We start from the raw sequence: 11,450 nt of genomic DNA on the forward strand, positions 1-11,450 counted from the left end.
ATTTGCACCTCTTGCCACATGTACAGTTTATCTATCTCTGTCGCAGATAAGGGATTCACATGTGATAAATGCAGGGAAATAGTTAGGCTGACAGAGAAGATTTCAGAATTAGAGACACGCATCCAAACTTTAATTGAGGACAGTAAGAATGTTAGGGCTCTAGATACGGCTTTGGATGCGTCTAGCTCAGGGACTCCTGTACATTGTTCGGTTCTGGCAACAGAGCCCCTGCACCAGGGCAACTGGGTGACAGTGAGGCAGTGTAGTCGTGGCTCAAAACACCGCTCTTCTGTTATCGATCAAAACATTAAACAGGTTCTCCCCACTCAGTGATGCACCCACTGAGAAACCTGATGAAAGTGCTCTAGCTATTGGTGATCCTATTGTACAGTACGTGAATATAGAGACACCAGCCACCATAGTCAAATGTTTACCGGGAGCCAGAGCGCCTGATATCTTGGTAAATTTAAAAGTGCTGGCTAATGCTAAACGTAAATACAGTAAGATTGTTATTCATGCCGGCGCTAATGATGTTCGACTTCGCCAGTCAGAGATCACTAAAAATAACATTAAAGAGGTGTGTGAACTTGCAAGCACAATGTCAGACACTATCATATGCTCTCGTTCCCTCCCTGCTTACCGTGGTGAAGAGATGCATAGCAGATTGTCATCACTCAATGGCTGGATGTCTAAGTGGTGCCCACAGAATAACATAGGTTTCATAGACAATTGGACGAGCTTTTGGGGCAAACCTGACCTGTTGAATAGAGATGGTCTTCATCCCTCCTGGGGTGGCGCCACTCTTCTCTCTAGAAATATGGCAAATAGTCTTAGTGTTTATACTTGACTAACTGGGGCCCAGGTCAGGAAGCAGACAGACTGGCTAAACCTGCTAGCTGTCTTACGACACAGAGGTCAGCTAATTCTCAGCACATAGAGACTCTTTCACCTAGATATCACACTATAGAGACTGTGTCTGTTCCCCGAACTAAAAAAAAAAAAAAACGTCCAAACCAAGTTAAGAGTAACAATTTAATTGAGGTTAAAAAAAAAAAAAAAAACAGATGCAATATGGATAAACAAATGATAAAGCTTGGCTTATTGAACATCAGATCCCTTTCTACGAAAACACTTTTTGTAAATAATATGATCACTGATAATATAGATGTGCTCTGTTTGACAGAAACCTGGCTAAAACCTGATGATTACATTATTTTAAATGAGTCCACCCCCCAAGATTAATGTTATATACATGAGCCATGTCAAAAGGCAAAGGCGGAGGTGTTGCTTCAATTTATAACAACGTTTTCAGGATTTATCAGAGGGCAGGCTTCAAGTATAACTCGTTTGAAGTAATGGTGCTACATATAACATTATCCAGAGAAACAAATGTTAATGATAAATCCCCTGTTATGTTTGTACTGGCTACTGTGTACAGGCCACCAGGGCACCATACAGACTTTATTAAGGAGTTTGGTGATTTTACAACCGAGTTAGTTCTGGCTGCAGATAAAGTTTTAATAGTTGGTGATTTTAATATCAATGTTGATAATGAAAAAGATGCATTGGGATCAGCATTTATAGACATTCTGAACTCTACTGGGGTTAGACAACACTTTTCAGGACCTACTCATTGTCGAAATCATACTCTAGATTTAATACTGTCACGTGGAATTGATGTTGATAGTGTTGAAAATGTGCAGCCAAGTGATGATATCTCAGATCATTTAGTTCTGTGCAAACTTCAAAAAGCCAAAATTGTAAATTCTACTTCTTGTTACAAGGATGGAAGAACCATCACTTCTACCACAAAAGACTGCTTTTTAAGTTATCTTCCTGATTTAGCCAAATTCCTTAGCATATCCAAAACCTCAGAACAACTTGATGATGTAACAGAAACAATGGACTCTCTTTTTTCTTACACTTTAAATACAGTTGCTCCTTACGCTTAAGGAAGGTTAAGGAAAACAGTTTGACACCATGGTATAATGAGCATACTCGCACCCTAGGAAAAAAAACTAGAGGTATTTCGTATTGCTTGGTAAGCTATCCTACAGAAAAGCATTAAAAACTGCTAGATTCGATTACTTTTCTTCTCTTTTAGAAGAAAACAAAAATAACCCCAGGTATGTATTCAATACAGTGGCTAAATTAACAAAAAATAAAGCCTCAACAAGTGTTGACATTTCCCAACACCACAGCAGTAATGACTTTATGAACTACTTTACTTCTAAAAATGATACTATTAGAGATAAAATTGCAACCATTCAGCCGTCAGCTACCGTATCACATCAGACAGTGCACTATAGACCCCCTGAGGAACAGTTCCACTCATTCTCTACTATAGGATATGAAGAATTGTATAAACTTGTTAAATCATCTAAACCAACAACATGTATGTTAGACCCTATACCATCTAAGTTCCTAAAAGAGGTGCTTCCAGAAGTCATCGATCCTCTTCTGACTATTATTAATTCCTCATTGTCATTAGGATATGCCCCAAAACCTTCAAACTGGCTGTTATTAAGCCTCTCATCAAAAAAACACAACTTGACCCCAAAGAACTAGTTAATTATAGACCAATCTTGAATCTCCCTTTTTTTGTCCAAGATACTAGAAAAGGTGGTATCCTCACAATTATATTCCTTCTTAGAGGTATCTGTGAGGATTTCCAGTCAGGATTTAGACCGTATCATAGTACTGAGACTGCTCTCCTTAGAGTTACAAATGATCTGCTCTTATCATCTGATCGTGGGTGTATCTCTCTATTAGTTTTATTGGATCTTAATGTTCCGTTTGACACAATTGACCACAACATTCTTTTGCATAGACTTGAACACTTTGTTGGCATCAATGGAAGTGCATTAGCATGGTTTAAATCGTACTTATATGACCTCCATCAGTTCGTAGCAGTGAATGAAAATGTATCACAAGTGCAGTTTGAAGTACCTCACTGCTCAGTACTAGGGCCGCTATTCTTCACGCTTTATATGTTACCCTTGGGAGATATCATCAGGAAACATGGTGTTAGCGTTCACTGTTATGCTGATGTAGCTCTATATGCAGCTCTATATTTCCTCGCAGCCCGGTGAAACACACCAATTTGAAAAACTAATGGAATACATAGTCGATATAAAAAATTGGATGACAAGTAATTTCTTACTGCTAAATTCTGAAAAAACAGAGGTGTTAATTATAAGACCTAAAAACTCAGCTTGTAATAACCTAGAACACTGTCTAAGACTTGATGGTTGCTCTGTCAATTCTTCGTCATCAGTTAGGAACCTATGTGTGCTATTTGATCGCAATCTTTCCTTAGAAAGCCACGTTTCTAGCATTTGTAAAACTGCATTTTTCCATCTCAAAAATATATCTAAATTACGGCCTATGCTCTCAATGTCAAATGCAGAAATGTTAATCCATGCATTTATGACCTCAAGGCTAGATTATTGTAATGCTTTATTGGGTGGTTGTTCTGCACGCTTAGTAAACAAACTACAGCTAGTCCAAAAAGCAGCAGCAAGAGTTCTTACTAGAACCAGGAAGTATGACCATATTAGCCCGGTCCTGTCCACACTGCACTGGCTCCCTATCAAACATCGTATAGATTTTAAAATATTGCTTATTACTTATAAAGCCCTGAATGGTTTAGCACCTCAGTATTTGAATGAGATCCTTTTACATTATAATCCTCTACGTCTGCTACATTCTCAAAACTCAGGCAATTTGATAATACCTAGAATATCAAAATCAACTGCGGGCGGCAGATTATTTTTCTATTTGGCGCCTAAACTCTGGAATAACCTACCTAACTCTTGCAGTTTAAATCTAGATTAAAGACCCATCCCTTTGACCTGGCTTACACATAACATACTAATATGCTTTTAATTCTGAGGTCACTGTAGCCACCAGATCCAGTCTGTATTCAAATCAGAGGGTCACTGCAGTCACCCGGATCCAGTACGTATCCAGACCAGATGGTGGATCAGCACCTAGAAAGGACCTCTACTGCCCTGAAAGACATCGGAGACCAGGAGAACTAGAGCCCCAGATACAGATCCCCTATAAAGACCTTGTCTCAGAGGACCGCCAAGACTAGACCACACTAAACAGATTATTCTTCTGCACAACCTGACTTTGCTGCAGCCTGGAATTGAACTACTGGTTTCGTCTGGTAAGAGGAGAACTGGCCTGGTTTATCCCAAGGTTTTTTTCTCCATTCTGTCACCGATGGAGTTTTGGTTCCTTGCCGCTGTCGCCTCTGGCTTGCTTAGTTGGGGTCACTTCATCTACAGCGATATCGTTGACTTGATTGAAATAAATGCACAGACACTATTTAACTGAACAGAGATGACATCACTGAATTCAATGATGAACTGCCTTTACCTGTTATTTTGCATTATTGACACACTGTTTATCAAATGAATGTTGTTCAGTTGCTTTGACGCAATGTATTTTGTTTAAAGTGCTATAGAAATAAAGGTGACTTGACTTGACAGAACTTCAAGAGCACCAGGCCAAAATCAAATAATTTACGTAGGCCCCATCTGCTAGAATGACAGTAGTCGGAGCTGGTGAGTAATGATCAGCTGTGAAAATCATAGTTGTGGTTGAATATGGTTGGTCATAGCACTTGGATCTGATCCTGTGTGACTATGATTGACGGTGAAAGGAGGTGTTAATATAGACAACGATCAGGTGATTAGCAATAAACGCGATTTCAGTATGTGTATTGGGAGAGTAGTGAGACCTGTGAAATATGTGCATCCAAACAGTGATTTCACACTCAAACACTATAGACCAGGAATGTCAAACTTAGTTCCTGGAGGACCAGAGCCCTGCAGAGTTTTCTTCCAACCCTGCTCCAACACACGTACCATTTAGTTTTCAAATAAGCCTGAAGGACTTGATTAGTTGAATAAGGTGTGTTTAATTAGGGTTGAATCTAAACTCTGTGGGGTTCTGGCCCTCCAGGAATTGAGTTTGACACCCCTGCTATAGACTATAGGTAACTGTCTCTCATCCAGGTATCATTGGAGTCATATCAGTTTGAATACAAATGTACTAAAAAAAATTCAACCACAAATGCATTTAATAACTAAACAAAACAAACGTACAAATCCTAATTTAATAATAAAACAACACCCAACACTTTATGAACATTATCTTATATGTTGTTTCTGGAACTGTTTTGGTCCATAAATTGAAAATGCGTATTAGTATTAAGCAGAATAGTAATGAGAATTAGATTTTCTTTGTATTACACAAGGAACGTTTTAGAGGAGGTGTTTAAATGTTATGAAAATACACTGCTGTCATTATTTTAAGGAACTATTTTTCTACCTGATCTGACACTTAAGAATTATTTTCGGTGTTGTTATATGAGTTTATTGAGGCAGAAGTTAGTGAGAACTGCAGACCCGGTACCGGGTCCGAAAATAGCATGCCACATGTTTGTGTCTCATTTGCATATCCTTCCTTATATGGCATTTGCCCAAAAATGGGTTCATTTGAAAGCTTAGAGTGTTTTCTTTACAAAGAATACCATTAATTGGGGTTTTATGATACATAAAGTAGTCAAATTAAGCTAAGAAATATATTTCCCCCCCCCATAAATTTCCATCTAACGATTGCGAATACGTTTTCGTAAGAATGTGTATTTAAAATATTTTTCACAAAACAGTCAAGTCATATATCACAAGAAAGCTCTCATTCTCAGGAATCTGATGATGTAGATCATTTTATTGTGTGACAATCACAGATCGAATGATCTTCAACAGAATCGCGATGTAAAATTTCTCACCTTATTATTTATACATTTTGCACCGCTTCAGTCAGCCGCAAACAGCCACGCATACCTATATACTCGATATAATCTTTTAGATTAGAATCTCTTCTTTCAAACAAGACCATTTTTACGTTTCTGCGTGCTTCCATTGCTGAGATATAAAGCGTTTTGTACAAGTGCGCAAAAGAGCTCCAAGAGCTGTATGATTGACAAGATCTCTAACTCATATAGATGGGTCTAAATGCCTTTCTTCTGTTATAGACGTCTGACCTCTTTTGTGAAGCGCTATTTGTCCTAATTGCTGTCATTCACAAGTCGTTCTCTCCAATCGAAGGTGTGAATTCAGCACCGCGGGGGTGCTGGAACTGGACAGCGACTGCCCACTCGTTTCCGCTTGTCTGACGCGCTGGGGTGTCTGGGAAACTGAGTCTTTGGCTGCTTCTAAACAAAGGACACGCGAGGAAAAAACTACTAATGGCCGACGCTCCGGATTTATAATGCATAATATTCATAAAACAAGTTCTGGGTGGCCACCTTCGCCGTGGAGAGGTCAGGACGCGCATCTGGTAAGCCTATACGCGTGCTACTCGCTTTCATACATTTGATTCTTTATTCTGAGGCTTGGAAGCTTCGCTAGCAATAAGCTAATATGTTTATTTTCATAACTGTGCAGTGTTCGACCGCATCTCAGTGAATGTACAGTAATCCGTACAGTACTGGGGGAATAAACATAAATTAGTTTGTTGACGCTCCGAAGTTCGCGCAAAAGCTTCGGGGAGCTTGTTTACGCTATATAGAAACCGAAACCAAAATACACGCTGATAAAAAATCAAAATATGAAATATGAAAGAGACGGCGAGGTCTCTCAATCTCTACACGATGCAGAATAGACATAAATGAAACGATATGAATCTGGAGATTGTGGATTCTATTTTAGATTGTGATAGACCAGATATTTTGTATAATTTTATGCATGTAGCTATTGTGTAATATGACAATTCTCTTTCAAAGACTGTTCAGAAAACCCACACACAAAAAAAGCACATTGTATTGAGATGGTTCATCATATGTGAAACAACATAAATAATACTATTTGTCACAAACAGCAGCTTTTTATGTAACTTCTGAGTGTTTTCTGTCAAATAATATACAGAGATCACATTATTCCATACTGCAAGTGTGCAAAAGATGACTTCATACTTATTTAGACAAAAATTTTATACAAAAATGGTATTATTCCTTCCTTCAGTTGGAATAGAATAACTTTTGCATAGATTAGGATAGAAAGAAATTTCTGTTTTCCTCTAATAGCTGACAGTTGGAAGAATCACAAGCAATTGGTCTGAAGTTGCCAGCCCCTTCAATGCCTGAGTTATACCATTTCAAACTTCAGTTTACACAAATAAAATAAAAAAGCGCCTTGTTTTTTTCCCTATTTATTATAACACAGACAGCATATATTGTCATTTTTATCAATTTCAACAGTGTTTTATGTAATTTCAAAGGGTTTCCTTTGAAATTATACCAAACTTTCTGAGCTTACACTGTAGCATTAGTATAGGCAGCCATTCAAAATTAGGTAGGAAAATGAAAAACGGAAATCCCCAAAATAGCATTTGTGCTTAAGAGGTTTAAGCTATTCCTGCTCCCCTTTTTGCTTTGTTCTTGGGAAATCATGCCAAAAGACTTAATTAGGCTGAATAATAGCCAAGCATGTGCGGGGCGTAATCCCTTCCACTGACGGCGTGTGTTAATGCTTTCCTTGTCACTCATTGGACTTATAAGAAAACATGTTTCCTTTCAGTGCTCTGATCTGCTCTCCGCAGGCTCCCCGGTCCTCTCCACTTCTCCTTTTATTCTCTCACTCTTGCTCTTTCTCCCTCTCCATGGCGTTTTGATTCAGCTGAAGGGAATTATGATGAATCCAGCTAAAGTCTGGCACAGAGTCCGCCTTCAAGTTCTCAAATGAGAGAACAAATTACTCACTTCCTGCCCTCATATTAAGTAGGCTACACGTTTTTCTTTTTTCTTCCGTTTCTTTTTTGTGCAGTACATGAAAAGTTGTTGTTTGCACAGCAACAATTAATTTTCTCACTCTTGCTCTTTCTAAGAAGCTATATGTCATAAGAAAAGACTTGTTTTGCAGAGTTGTGCTCTCATTCAGAAATTAACTTAGAATGCAATTCCTGCAAAAGTTTAAATAAACTGAAATTCAAAGAAAAACATGTAACAGCAATGGTTTTAACTAAAAAAGGAAAACAATGATTGAATGGTCAATGAATGCACATATACTTGTTTATAGTCTTTTTAAAAGAACATGAATTGCACCAAGATTAATTCCTCAGAATGCCATTACCTTTTGAAAACTTCCGGTAATTCTCTTTCTAGTTACAATACAACTTCCTATGAAGTGTTGCCAGTTCAATTCATGTTATAAGTCATGAACTTACTGCAATGCCTCATAAAAAAAAAAAAAAAAAAAACACTATAAAAATAAACCATATAAATATATAAACTAAAGTCAGTACAACAAATGCTACCGTGATTTTCAATACTTCACAATTTAAATAATGCATTATATTACAGTACATTCACCATACTGAAGATTAGAGGGATGTGTTTAATTATCATCAGTTAAATTATGGAAATGTCACAATGCAAAATACACAACTTAAAGACTCTAGGAATAAACATGATTTTATTTTAATTATTATTATTTTTATTTATTTTTTGGGTGAAACAAGGACTTGTTTCTGAAAGGTTTCACACGATTTGTAATGTAAGGAGATCTTAACTTACTTAAACGTGAATCACTGTATTATTTATGGACATTTATAATGTCACTTTTAATGTTATGTCAAATTTATTATAATACGTGCTGTTGGCTTTATAAACTCAATCATGTTAAACCCTAAACCTAAACGGCTATCCGCTAGCACTGATCATTGTACGAGCAGAAAGATTTGCCTTTCTGCAGCAGCCGTCACACTGTCCTCCGGCACAGGAGAGATGGAGATCACAGGAGCGTGGCGTGTGCCGTTTGCTGCTCTGCCTGCATGTGAGAGGGAAAAGCACTTGTTTTAGATATAAATCAATAAGTGGAGCTAGTAGACTGAGCACAGCCATGCATTTTCATTGTGAAGCGACAGCCAGAATCAACTGAGCATGACCTGCCATAGGCAAAGTTACTGCACACAACAGCCATACAGCATGAATATTGAAAATGGACTCCTGGTATGTCGATCTCTTGGAATTGAGCGGCAGAGGGGGCTAAATTTGACAATGGCTGGACATAAATGGCCCCTGACATCTCTTATAGGTGAAAGTCATTCTAGCAGTTTTTTAAGTGCCAAGTATAAATCTTTTAAATTATAAATCAATGAATAGTTAATAGAATAATAGGAATCTTTATAAATATTTAAGTGGATTAGTACTGGCGTGTATGTGTGTGAATGTGAAAAGGAGAGGCTTATATAGAAGAGCTATAGCCAGAGAAAACACACACACACACACACACACACACAAGCACACACACTCACACACACACACACACACACACACACACAGAGAGAGAGAGATAGATACACACATACTGCTGCTCTCCACAGATTTAAGCCGCAATTATATGTTGACATTGAACAGAAACCCTTTCAAGTTGTAATTAATAACAGAAATGAGCTCAGTGGGCTTAGAATATGATTCAAAATATGATAAACTAAAAAATATAGCATGTTTTGTCAGATACACCAACAAAAGTCATATATAAGTCTTATTGGTTATCAACACATTTTTAATTTGTTATTAGTATTTTCTTTAATTTACCATCTTTAAAAACAAATTATGAATGTACCTTGAATAACCAAGCAAATTACATGCTTTATGAATGTAGCAGACATTTAGCACTGTAACATGATATTAGCAAACAACTCTATCATCACACCATAGTGCTGCTACAATACTGTTTTCGCCATTCCATCATTATCTCAATTTATTTGTTATCCGGTTATACTGCATTTAATTTTTTTTTTTTTTTGTTATAACTGCGAGTGCAAATGTACTGTGTTAACTGAATGTAATGTTTTTACACACTTAATGTTAATTACAATAAAATGAATGAAGTTGATTTTTTAATGCAATTAGTTATATATATATATATACACACACACACACACGCACACACACACACACACACACACACACTTAAGTATATATTTATATGGAATTTCATAAATGCTTGTAATTAATACATAGTTAATGTGTATTGCTAAACGTATTTATGGCAAACAAAAATATACTTAAAATAAAATTACAAAAATGTAATGAACTTAATATAATCAAATATACAAACAAAAATGATGTAAAATTACATTTCTGATGAAACTTTTATGACATGTGTATAAATATATTTGTAATTACACATTTGTAATGATGAAGTTGCAATTTATTACATTTAAAACATATATAAATAATATAAAATTAAATGTAATATCAAATAACAAACTATAGTTAAAATAAAAATCAGGTATTTTATGTGTTTTAATATGTTAAACATATCAAAATAAGTGTACTTCTTTATAGCATGGCAAAAGATTATTAAAACATAATGATTTAAAATGCACTTTAAAGTAAAACTTTTGATTTGAGGTAAACTTAAGTGGCTTATTATTTCATTAATATTATATCATTTGAAAGTGTTTTTACTTTTAAGATAACACTTTACAATAAGGTTCATTAGTTAACATTAGTTAATGCATTGTGAATAAACAAGTGCATTTTCATTAACTAACATAAACAAAGATGAATTTCACAAGTCAACCTGTTGACTCAATAAACCTGGACTTACAAACATACACCCATTTCACTTCTATGCATTGTCGGCATTATTGACATCTGTGTACGCATCTGGAAAATTGTATAGAGTTGTTGTTTTGTGTAGTCTAAATTTTGTTGCTGCTGTGTTTTGTTTTGTTGTAGTTTGATAGCTTTCTTTAAAATGTGCTATTATTTTTCTAAAAATAACAGAGTGCCAGAACACATAATAATTCATATGATAATTACCTTATAATTTCCACAAACGTTTTTGCAGTTAAACTTCCCGGGTCACTCATTTTGACGGAATACTGAATCTTTTTTTTTTTTTTTTTGTGCAAGTGAGATGAGTAAATGAATGTTCAGATTTAGTCTAGATCTACAGTAACATCATGTTCACACAGTGCACACAACGCATCTGAACCCACTCCTGATTTCTCTCAACATGAGGACTGAAGAGCTGTCAGACAATCAATGGGAAACAAAGTACTTATTTGAAAAAGTAACTCTTGTAAATTAAAAAGTAATGTGTTACTTCACTAGTTATTTGAAAAGGTAATCTGATTACGGTAACTCGCGTTGTAATGCATTACCACAACTCTGGTTATTAGTGTTAATACACTTTACAGCAGTGACTGGTCGCCTCTGTGTGGCAGGTACATTCTCTAATCACCTTGTATCGTGATACAAAGGTTTGCCATCTATAGCTTCGGAGGCCTGGCTAACCGTATTAATTAACCAGCAGACTGGGCAAACAGATCATTACAGCAGGAGGCGACCCAAGGGCAAAGAGAGTCCTTATAAAGCCAGAACCAGAGCCAATGCCACATTATTAAGACACATCCAGCTAATG

Source organism: Carassius gibelio, chromosome A8, assembly GCF_023724105.1.
Source record: "Carassius gibelio isolate Cgi1373 ecotype wild population from Czech Republic chromosome A8, carGib1.2-hapl.c, whole genome shotgun sequence".
Classification (NCBI taxonomy): Eukaryota; Metazoa; Chordata; class Actinopteri; order Cypriniformes; family Cyprinidae; genus Carassius; species Carassius gibelio.